Genomic DNA, 11,305 nt, shown 5'->3' with positions numbered 1-11,305 from the left:
ATAGTTATGACTGAAATCACTATATACAGTGGGGGAAAAAAGTATTTAGTCAGCCACCAATTGTGCAAGTTCTCCCACTTAAAAAGATGAGAGAGGCCTGTAATTTTCATCATAGGTACACGTCAACTATGACAGACAAAATTAGATTTTTTTCTCTCCAGAAAATCACATTGTAGGATTTTTAAAGAATTTATTTGCAAATTATGGTGGAAAATAAGAATTTGGTCAATAACAAAAGATTCTCAATACTTTGTTATATACCCTTTGTTGGCAATGACACAGGTCAAACGTTTTCTGTAAGTCTTCACAAGGTTTTCACACACTGTTGCTGGTATTTTGGCCCATTCCTCCATGCAGGAATGGGCCAAAATAGAGCAGTGATGTTTTGGGGCTGTCGCTGGGCAACACAGACTTTCAACTCCCTCCAAAGATTTTCTATGGGGTTGAGATCTGGAGACTGGCTAGGCCACTCCAGGACCTTGAAATGCTTCTTACGAAGCCACTCCTTCGTTGCCTGGGCGGTGTGTTTGGGATCATTGTCATGCTGAATGACCCAGCCACGTTTCATCTTCAATGCCCTTGCTGATGGAAGGAGGTTTTCACTCAAAATCTCACGATACATGGCCCCATTCATTCTTTCCTTTACACGGATCAGTCGTCCTGGTCCCTTTGCAGAAAAACAGCCCCAAAGCATGATGTTTCCACCCCCATGCTTCACAGTAGGTATGGTGTTCTTTGGATGCAACTCAGCATTCTTTGTCCTCCAAACACGACGAGTTGAGTTTTTACCAAAAAGTTATATTTTGGTTTCATCTGACCATATGACATTCTCCCAATCCTCTTCTGGATCATCCAAATGCACTCTAGCAAACTTCAGACGGGCCTGGACATGTACTGGCTTAAGCAGGGGGACACGTCTGGCACTGCAGGATTTGAGTCCCTGGCGGCGTAGTGTGTTACTGATGGTAGGCTTTGTTACTTTGGTCCCAGCTCTCTGCAGGTCATTCACTAGGTCCCCCCGTGTGGTTCTGGGATTTTTGCTCACCGTTCTTGTGATCATTTTGACCCCACGGGGTGAGATCTTGCGTGGAGCCCCAGATCGAGGGAGATTATCAGTGGTCTTGTATGTCTTCCATTTCCTAATAATTGCTCCCACAGTTGATTTCTTCAAACCAAGCTGCTTACCTATTGCAGATTCAGTCTTCCCAGCCTGGTGCAGGTCTACAATTTTGTTTCTGGTGTCCTTTGACAGCTCTTTGGTCTTGGCCATAGTGGAGTTTGGAGTGTGACTGTTTGAGGTTGTGGACAGGTGTCTTTTATACTGATAACAAGTTCAAACAGGTGCCATTAATACAGGTAACAAGTGGAGGACAGAGGAGCCTCTTAAAGAAGAAGTTACAGGTCTGTGAGAGCCAGAAATCTTGCTTGTTTGTAGGTGACCAAATACTTATTTTCCAACATAATTTGCAAATAAATTCATAAAAAATCCTACAATGTGATTTTCTGGAAAAAAAATGCTCAATTTGTCTGTCATAGTTGACGTGTACCTATGATGAAAATTACAGGCCTCTCTCATCTTTTTAAGTGGGAGAACTTGCACAATTGGTGGCTGACTAAATACTTTTTTCCCCACTGTATAATGTATACCGGATATGTTTAAGTACTATCTATCTAGATGTAATGTATATCAAAAAACTAGATTTTTGCTAAATCACTATTGTGCAAAAAAGTGCCATGTATGTTTAAAATGTGTATAAAATGTACATGTAACAACAACAAAAAAGCTGTAAAAACAAAGTTATTTTTGTCCTCCAAAGGCGGGGGTGGTGGATCGGCCAATATTTTTTGTAGATATGTTAATAAAGTATAAATAGACCTCACTTCAGATGAGACCACGGTTGGTTTATAAGGACCTATATTAAACATCTTATAAATTATCTTATGAATCATTATTACATACTTTAAAAGTTGTTTATGTGTGAATAACTAGATTACTAACATTTACAAATGTCAGAGTAATATACAATTATGAGTAAATGATTTACTAATCCATTACAAATGCTTTATTACAAGGTGTTAGTATAGAAAAAAATATATACCTAAAGATAGAGGATAGAGAGTGTTTTGTTAATGCTGTGAACGGCATGTATATGTTTTTAAATAGCATTCTTAGAATGTTCTCTGAACATTCCGTAGCCTCCAACTGCTCTTAAACACTAGTAAAACTAAATGCATGCTCTTCAATCGAACGCTGCTGGCACCCGCCCACCCGACTAGAATCACTACTCTCGAGGGATCTGACCTAGAGTATGTGGACAACTACAAATACCTAGGTGTCTGGTTAGACTGTAAACTCTCCTTCCAGACTCACATTAAGCATCTCCAAACCAAAGTTAAATCTAGAATCGGCTTCCTATTTCGCAACAAAGCTTCCTTCACTCATGCTGCCAAACATGCCCTCGTAAAACTGACTATCCTACCGATCCTTGACTTCGACGATGTCATTTACAGAATAGCCTCCAACACTCTACTCAGCAAATTGGATGTAGTCTATCACAGTGCCATCCGTTTTGTCACCAAAGCCCCATATACTACCCACCACTGTGACCTGTACGCGCTTGTTGGCTGGTCCTCACTACATATTCGTCGCCAAACCCACTGGCTCCAGGCCATCTATAAATCACTGCTAGGCAAATCTCCGCCTTATCTTAGCTCATTGGTCACCATAGCAACACCCACCCGTAGTATGCGCTCCAGCAGGTATATCTCACTGGTCATCCCCAAAGCCAACACCTCCTTTGGCCGCCATTCCTTCCAGTTCTCTGCTGCCAATGACTGGAACGAATTGCAAACATCTCTGAAGCTGGAGACTCTTATCTCCCTCACTAACTTTAAGCATTAGTTGTCAGAGCACCTTACCGATCACTGCACCTGTACACAGCCCATCTGAAATTAGCCCACCCAACAACCTCATCCCCATATTGTTATTTATTTTGCTCATTTGCACCCCAGTATCTCTATTTGCACATCATCTCTTGCACATCTATCATTCCAGTGTTAATACTAATTGTAATTATTTTGCACTATGGCCTATTTATTGCCTTACTTTACATTTACATTTACGTCATTTAGCAGACGCTCTTATCCAGAGCGACTTACAAATTGGTGCATTCACCTTATAGCCAGTGGGATAACCACTTTACAATATGTTTTTTTTTTCTTTCTTTGGGGTGGGGTAAGGGGGGGTAGAAGGATTACTGTTATACTATTCCAGGTATTCCTTAAAGAGGTGGGGTTTCAAGTGTCTCCGGAAGGTGGTGAGTGACTCCGCTGTCCTGGTGTCGTAAGGGAGCTTGTTCCACCATTGGGATGCCAGAGCAGCGAACAGTTTTGCCTGGGCTGAGCGGGAACTGTGCTTCCGCAGAGGTAGGGGGACCAGCAGGCCAGAGGTGGATGAACGCAATGCCCTCGTTTGGGTGTAGGGACTGATCAGAGTCTGAAGGTATGGAGGTGCCGTTCCCCTCACAGCTCCGTAGGCAAGCACCATGGTCTTGTATCAGATGCGAGCTTGAACTGGAAGCCAGTGGAGTGTGCGGAGGAGCGGGGTGACGTGAGAGAACTTGGGAAGGTTGAACACCAGACGGGCTGCGGCATTCTGGATGAGTTGTAGGGGTTTAATGGCACAGGCAGGGAGCCCAGCCAACAGCGAGTTGCAGTAATCCAGACAGGAGATGACAGGTGCCTGGATTAGGACCTGTGCCGTTTCCTGTGTAAGGCAGGGTCGTACTCTCCGAATGTTGTAGAGCATGAACCTACAGGATCGGGTCACCGCCTTGATGTTAGCGGAGAACGACAGGGTGTTGTCCAGGGTCACGCCAAGGCTCTTCGCACTCTGGGAGGAGGACACAACAGAGTTGTCAACCGTGAGGGCGAGATCATGGAATGGGCAGTCCTTCCCCGGGAGGAAGAGCAGCTCCGTCTTGCCGAGGTTCAGCTTGAGGTGGTGATCCGTCATCCACACTGATATGTCTGCCAGACATGCAGAGATGCGATTCGCCACCTGGTTATCAGAAGGGGGAAAGGAGAAGATTAGTTGTGTGTCGTCTGCGTAGCAATGATAGGAGAGGCCATGTGGGATATGACAGAGCAAAGTGACTTGGTGTATAGCGAGAATAGGAGAGGGCCTAGAACTGAGCCCTGGGGGACACCAGTGGTGAGAGCACGTGGTGCGGAGACAGATTCTCGCCACGCCACTTGGTAGGAGCGACCGGTCAGGTAGGACGCAAGAGTCCTACCTGACCGCAAGAGTGAGCCGCGCCGGAGATGCCCAACTCGGAGAGGGTGGAGAGGAGGATCTGATGGTTCACAGTATCAAAGGCAGCAGACAGGTCTAGAAGGACAAGAGCAGAGGAGAGAGAGTTAGCTTTAGCAGTGCGGAGAGCCTCCGTGACACAGAGAAGAGCAGTCTCAGTTGAATGACCAGTCTGGAAACCTGACTGGTTTGGATCAAGAAGGTCATTCTGAGAGAGATAGCAAGAGAGTTGGCTAAAGACGGCACGCTCAAGAGTTTTGGAGAGAAAAGAAAGAAGGGATACTGGTCTGTAGTGCAACTCTCGCTCTCTTGAAGACAGAAGGGACATAGCCAGCGGTCAAGGATGAGTTGATGAGCGAGGTGAGGTAAGGGAGAAGGTCACCGGAGATGGTCTGGAGAAGAGAGGAGGGGATAGGGTCAAGCGGGCAGATTGTTGGGCGGCCGTCCGTCACAAGTCGCAAGATTTCATCTGGAGAGAGAGGGGAGAAAGAAGTCAGAGCATAGGGTATGGCAGTGTGAGCAGGACCAGCAGTGTCATTTGACTTAACAAACGAGGATCGGATGTCGTCAACCTTCTTTTCAAAATGGTTGACGAAGTCATCCACAGAGAGGGAGGAGGGGGGGGGGGGGGGGAGGAGGATTCAGCAGGGAGGAGAAGGTGGCAAAGGGCTTCCTAGGGTTAGAGGCAGATGCTTGGAATTTAGAGTGGTAGAAAGTGGCTTTAGCAGCAGAAACAGATGAAGAAAATGTAGAGAGGAGGGAGTGAAAAGATGCCAGGTCCGCAGGGAGTCTAGTTTTCCTCCATTTCCGCTCGGCTGCCCGGAGCCCTATTCTGTGAGCTCGCAATAAGTCGTCAAGCCACGGAGCAGGAGGGGAGGACCGAGCCGGCCGGGAGGATAGGGGACATAGAGAGCCAAAGGATGCAGAAAGGGAGGAGAGGAGGGTTGAGGAGGCAGAATCAGGAGATTGGAGGGAGAAGGATTGAGCAGAGGGAAGAGATGATCGGATGGAAGAGGAGAGAGTAGCGGGAGAGAGAGAGTGAAGGTTGCGACGGCGCATTACCATCTGAGTAGGGGCAGAGTGAGTAGTGTTGGAGGAGAGCGAGAGAGAAAAGGATACAAAGTAGTGGTCGGAGACATGGAGGGGAGTTGCAGTGAGATTAGTAGAAGAACAGCATCTAGTAAAGATGAGGTCAAGCGTATTGCCTGCCTTGTGAGTAGGTGGGGACGGTGAGAGGGTGAGGTCAAAAGAGGAGAGGAGTGGAAAGAAGGAGGCAGAGAGAAATGAGTCAAAGGTAGACGTAGGGAGCGGGGCCTCCCTCACTTACGTTTCACTGAAACACCCAAATATAACTCTCCCAACTTCCACCTCAGAAACTATAATTGTTGTAACAGTGGTTCAATGTTTTCTAGGAATAGACTAACTTAGTTTATTCAGCTAGCTAACTTGGTACAGTATTCTTCCGTGAAAACCGTCCAGGGCACCTAGTCATATGACGCCACAGCCAATTAGCATGCCGGGCTCCAACAACACGGTTTAGCACCAATACTCGGCCACAACAAACCACCAGTGTGTCAACACTTTGCTTTACTTCCATAACTTGCTACATTTGCACACACTGTATATATATTTTCTGTGGTATTTTTGACTTTATGTTTTGTTTTACCCATATGTAACTGTGTTGTTGTTTTTGTCGCTCTGCTTTGCTTTATCTTGGCCAGGTCGCAGTTGTAAATGAGAACTTGTTCTCAACTGGCTTACCTTGTTAAATAAAGGTGAAATAAAATACCTAAATTACTAACGTTTTCTTTTGGTTTTTATGGAAAGTTTTCTTAACGTTCTCGGAACAATTTGAGAACATGACTTAGAACCATGAGGAAACCTGTACGAAACGTTATGCTGAAGTACTGAAATTCCCACAGAAGAACATTGTTTCTTAACATTCTCTCAACTATTTGAGAACATTCCCAATGTCAAACCAGTTGGAGAACGTTCCTTGAACTTTGCCAAAATTGTAACCATGTTTAAACTTTTCGGAAACGTTCTGTTAAAGTAATGAAATACGAAGAAAATGAAGTTTTTTTGTCAAGTTCCTTAAATGTGCTGAGAATGTTCCAAAGCCAAGCAACTATCCTGCACCATTCCCAGAATGTTGTGGGAAGGTTGTATGCAAAATAACCATAGGACAACCACGCTCTCTCCAAGCTCTAAGAAACATATGGCTCTTAGAACATTATGTGTTAGCTGGGGATGTTCTTCTTGTAGATCAAATATGTTACAAGTTCCTTGATGACAACGCCTCAAATTTCACATACATATTTCAAACACAATTATTAATGGATTGGAGCACACAACCATCTTTGGATTTACTGACAAAAAATGATGCCATCCAGTTCCAACAGCAAGAGCCTTCAAAGTTTAACAGTATGAGGAGATGACAGATGAATATAAAACTAGACAGAGACATTGTATGATCATGTACATCTGTCCTGCAGCCTCTTATAGATACCTACAGTGAGGGAAAAAAGTATTTGATCCCCTGCTGATTTTGTACGTTTGCCCACTGACAAAGACATGATCAGACTATAATTTTAATGGTAGGTTTATTTGAACAGTGAGAGACAGAATAACAACAAAGAAATCCAGAAAAACGCATGTCAAAAATGTTATAAATTGATTTGCATTTTAATGAGGGAAATAAGTATTTGACCCCCTCTAAATCAGAACGATTTCTGGCTCCCAGGGGTCTTTTATACAGGTAACGAGCTGAGATTAGGAGCACACTCTTAAAAGGAGTGCTCCTAATCTCAGCTTGTTACCTGTATAAAAGACACCTGTCCACAGAAGCAATCAATCAATCAGATTCCAAACTCACCACCATGGCCAAGACCAAAGAGCTCTCCAAGGATGTCAGGGACAAGATTGTAGACCTACACAAGGCTGGAATGGGCTACAAGACCATCGCCAAGCAGCTTGGTGAGAAGGTGACAACAGTTGGTGCGATTATTCGCAAATGGAAGAAACACAAAATAACTGTCAATCTCCCTCGGCCTGGGGCTCCATGCAAGATCTCACCTCGTGGAGTTGCAATGATCATGAGAACGGTGAGGAATCAGCCCAGAACTACACGGGAGGATCTTGTCAATGATCTCAAGGCAGCTGGGACCATAGTCACCAAGAAAACAATTGGTAACACACTACGCCGTGAAGGACTGAAATCCTGCAGCGCCCGCAAGGTCCCCCTGCTCAAGAAAGCACATATACATGCCCGTCTGAAGTTTGCCAATGAACATCTGAATGATTCAGAGGAGAACTGGGTGAAAGTGTTGTGGTCAGATGAGACCAAAATGGAGCTCTTTGGCATCAACTCAACTCGCCGTGTTTGGAGGAGGAGGAATGCTGCCTATGACCCCAAGAACACCATCCCCACCGTCAAACATGGAGGTGGAAACATTATGCTTTGGGGGTGTTTTTCTGCTAAGGGGACAGGACAACTTCACCGCATCAAAGGGACGATGGACGGGGCCATGTACCGTCAAATCTTGGGTGAGAACCTCCTTCCCTCAGCCAGGGCATTGAAAATGGGTCGTGGATGGGTATTCCAGCATGACAATGACCCAAAACACACGGCCAAGGCAACAAAGGAGTGGCTCGAGAAGAAGCACATTAAGGTCCTGGAGTGGCCTAGCCAGTCTCCAGACCTTAATTCCATAGAAAATCTGTGGAAGGAGCTGAAGGTTCGAGTTGCCAAACGTCAGCCTCGAGACCTTAATGACTTGGAGAAGATCTGCAAAGAGGAGTGGGACAAAATCCCTCCTGAGATGTGTGCAAACCTGGTGGCCAACTACAAGAAACGTCTGACCTCTGTGATTGCCAACAAGGGTTTTGCCACCAAGTACTAAGTCATGTTTTGCAGAGGGGTCAAATACTTATTTCCCTCATTAAAATGCAAATCAATTCATAACATTTTTGACATGCGTTTTTCTGGATTTTGTTGTTGTTATTCTGTCTCTCACTGTTCAAATAAACCTACCATTAAAATTATAGACTGATCATTTCTTTGTCAGTGGGCAAACGTACAAAATCAGCAGGGGATCAAATACTTTTTTCCCCTCACTGTAGGTCTTCACATTTACACAGGAAGGTGACAGTCTAGTCATCCCTTTGAACTGAGGATGAAACCTTATTGAAGCTGATGAAGTGTGTTAGCACACCAGCCAATCGTCCACCCACACACAAAAACATTTCAGGTAGAAAAAAGACAGGCTTGATGCATCAGTGGTTCAAGTGAGTTCAAGGCTCACATGGGCAGACAGATGGAGGATGCTCAATGTTGATTTATTTTGATAACCAACATTTTCATGTCAGATAATATTCAACAGGTTAGACATACAGGAGCCAAAACAGTGAATATCTCATTCTCTGTGAACCAATCACTTTAACTAAGTTCACCTTTTCTATCCATTATAAAGGAATTTAAAAAGCATCATGACACATGTTCCATGTAGCTTATGTAATGACATCTATGGGGAAGGAAAGGGTCATTATTGTTGTCATACTGTTCTATACCCACCTAAACTTAGCATACGCGTCAGACACACAGAATGCCACATCGATTGATGTCTGGGGGCCAGCAGTGAGTGTAAAGTGACAGCAGACTGGCACAGGGCAATTGCGTGACGCTGAAGTGGTGTAATGGTCAAGCCAGCGGTCAAGTCCATCTCTGAATTGCTGTAATGAAGTCGGGTCTAATTATTTTGGCTGATGGAACTCTGCCCCTAAACAGGACTCTAATTATGGCCCTGCTGCAGCTCCCTGACTGCTGTGCTATGTCACGCCCTGGGATACGGAGGGATGATACCACACACACACACACACACACACAAACACAAACATCCCCGGGGCTATGCTCATCTGGTATTATGCTATAACTGACTGTGGGGGAATTATGCTCTAGTAGTTATCATCTAAAATTACAACCCTCCATGTCTCCTTCGGACCAAGGACAAACTATTTTAGATGTTGACAAACTAACTCGAGCGATTTAGAGCTTGGTTTCACACATCTTTATCATGTTTTATCATATTGATGTGTTTTAGTGTCTTTATTGTCTTACTCTAAACACCAGGAGCAATATTTTTCCAATTAAAATTCCCATTATATCTGTATCTTCAAAGTAACATTTACACCACATCCTTGTCAGTGAAGTATTCCCCAGGTTACTATCAACTCTAAACATATGTTGTGTTATCTGAACACAGTGTAATTAGCTTCACATCAATACACCATTATTTAAGCTGTCATGTCCCCACATCCCAGAGGGAACTGGTGGGCCATCATTAAGTAAACACTACAGATATATTTTAGTAGCTTGAGGTCTTAATGTTTTCTAAAAAATTCTATACAAGGCAATACATGTTTCCCACTGAATTTGTTTTTTGCACTCTCTGCACTACCAGAAATCTATGCCAGAAAATGATATGGTAAAAGACTCACCGCAATGCATAATTTATATGGTGCACTGCATTGTAAAAGAGAAGATTGAGAACATTAAGCCCGGAGGAACAAGATTGCATTGTTGTTCACTTGAAAAGTGTGATGACAACACAAATAGCAGCATGTAGAAACTGTTGCATTTGTCAAGGTAGATACGTGTTGTCTCAAGATTCAAATAACTTTTTAGACAAGAGATTAATTTATTTTATATAAAGCAACACTGATGTGTATAACAGCAGAGATGGAACAGGTTCTCAGATATTGAAATCATATATTCCCTGTTTGATTCACTAAAGCACATTTAGTCGTAAGATTATTCATAATCTACTAAGCATTTACTCCATGAACGCTGTGCGTGACCCTGACAAAGCGCTCATATCACTGTTTCCCAGCTACCTAGCTGGAGGGCTGGACTGTGAGGTCGCTATCAGACACTCCTGCCTACAGGGGGCTCTCTATTTTGTCTATGTGATGGTCCAATTTTCCCAGGACCAGAGGGGCAATGTGAATAACCCAGCTAGCACATTTGGTTCCTTGGAAGTTGTGGGAATGTCCGTTTTTTGGTTTCCCATTGGTTCTGGGAATGAAGCCATACGTTTCCTGACCGGTAAAATTGAGAGTTTTTTTTAACGTTCTGAGAACGGAAGTGAACATTTTGCCTGTTCTGGGAACGCACATTTTTAGGTTGCAGGGAGGTTCTGAGAACATTTTACTATGGTTCCCTGAAAGTTTTCCTGTGAGGTTTTATTAACATTCTGAGAGCAGAAATTATAGGTTATTTGAAAGTAATTAAATAATGTTCTGAGAACATGTTTCAATAAGACTTTTAATAACACAACTAGCTTAGTTTGGGTTAACTGTTTCAAACATGTATTTTTTATTGTGGTACGGCGTCAGTGAGATTCAAACCATGATCTTCTGTTGTCTATCCATGGAATTAGTACACTGCACCACCAGGATGGCGCTAGCATGAATTTTTAAAAACTCATACAAAGCTGTTAATTTTTGTCTATTCAAACAGACCACATTTCAAAGGAAACAAGCATTCATTAAGATCAGGTGTGGCCAATTAGTGGGTGCAGCCAACACACCTGAACACACTTAACAAGATAGAGAATTGACAGAGTTTTGGTGACACTGAGAACAGAATGTAGTACGTTTTTAAATAACATTCTTAAAACATGATTTAAATGTTACTAATGTTTTCTTTGGTTTTTATGGAGGGTTTTCTTAATGTTCTGAGAACATGAGGAAACCTGCAGAAAATGTTATGCTGAAATACTGAAATTCCCACAGAACATTGATTCTTAGCATTCTCTGAACAATTTGAGAACATTATTTTAAATAGAACCATGAGGAAACCTGTAGGAAACGTTATGCTGAAATACTGAAATTCCCACCTCAGAATGTTATGTGCTAGCTGGGTATCCTGCACCATTCCCAGAACGTTGTGGGAAGGTTGTATGCAAAATAACCATAGGACAACCACGCTCTCAC

The sequence above is a fragment of the Coregonus lavaretus genome (assembly GCF_964263955.1).
Source record: "Coregonus lavaretus genome assembly, chromosome: 14".
NCBI lineage: Eukaryota > Metazoa > Chordata > Actinopteri > Salmoniformes > Salmonidae > Coregonus > Coregonus lavaretus.
This window is presented reverse-complemented; position numbering follows the sequence as displayed.